Consider the following 1,416-nt stretch of genomic DNA (forward strand, 5'->3'; position numbering starts at 1 on the left):
GGAGGGTACACCTGGGGCAAAGGATGCCGAACCTTGTGGCAGAGGCTGTCCTCTTTCCGACCTCTACCACTTGTCACCTCCTCCCATGGTAATGGGAGTTTTAGGTAGACATGTGGCCATCTCAGAGGTGACTCATTGCTACCCTCCCTTGAAACTGATGTGGCTACATACCAGTTCTGACCAGTACACAATCTTATCTTTCGTCTTCATCCAATTCTTACTTTCTGATGAATGGGATATGAATGCAAGGACCAGAGCTCAGCAGCCACTCTGTGCCATGAGGCATCCCCGGGACTGGAACTTACACATCACAGTATTGCTACAGAAGGAGGTCTGGGCTCCTCCCGACTGAAGCCCTGAATTTTAGGGAAAAGAAAAGTAAACTGCTATGTTGGGTAGCTTACTGTTATTGGGGGTTTTCTACCATTCAGAACCAATCCTAGTGCTAATTAGTATCAGTGTCTACCCTCGTGTGTGGTAAACAGAGCGCCATGGTGCTGATAGAACTTTTAGACTGTATCTGGGCTAACACGCCTCCCACTCAGCGTCTGTCCACAACAACATCATATCTGGTCATATGTACAACAGTTCTGCGTGCAAACCTGCCTCCCTGGAGAGAGGGCACACACCGTGCGTGGAAGATTTTATTATTTCAAATTAAAGAGTTAGTGCAGCGGTCTCAACCTATAGGTCGGGACCACAGGAACTGTATTAAAGGGCCGTGGTATTAGGAAGGTTGAGAACCACTGAGTTAGTGTGTGGCTCAGAGTTGATCTCTTGCAACCTAAGATACTAAAAATCAATCCCTATAGTAGGCGCGGCAAACATAGTTTAGAGGGTGGTGCCTGTGGCTCAAAGGAGTAGAGTGTCGGCCCCATATGCTGGAAGTGGTGGGTTCAAACCCAGCCCTAGCCCAAAACTGCAAAAAAAAAACAACCACCCCAAAACCAAAAAAACAAAACAAAACAAACAACAACAACAAAAAAATGTGGTTTGGAAGCCTCCAAAACTGAGGGTGGGATGCTTGGTTTTTGGTCAATTTCCCCAAGTAAATATAATTTCATGGAGCCTTCTTAGCTAGGAATCATCAGAGATTTCCTGATGCTGAACTGTTCCTTCTGGCTGAGCTGTTATTGAGCTTACAGATGTTACATTCAATAATTTCAGTGGGGACTGGATCAAACGGGCTTACTGATAAACAAACATGGGGTCTCCAACCAGATCCAGAAACCCAGAGTGTAAAGTAAAATAATGCATGATGTAATGATAATGATGACGTAATAATAACTATAAAGTCATAAAGATGTAATAATTATGATAAAGCAATAGTGATAACGGCAATAAACACAGACCAGAACATATTCACAGTGACTTTGACGTGATAATGTCAAGCCAAATTATGATTTATAGAAAAGC

Source organism: Otolemur garnettii, unplaced genomic scaffold, assembly GCF_000181295.1.
Source record: "Otolemur garnettii isolate 467f Iridium unplaced genomic scaffold, OtoGar3 scaffold00065, whole genome shotgun sequence".
Lineage (NCBI taxonomy): Eukaryota > Metazoa > Chordata > Mammalia > Primates > Galagidae > Otolemur > Otolemur garnettii.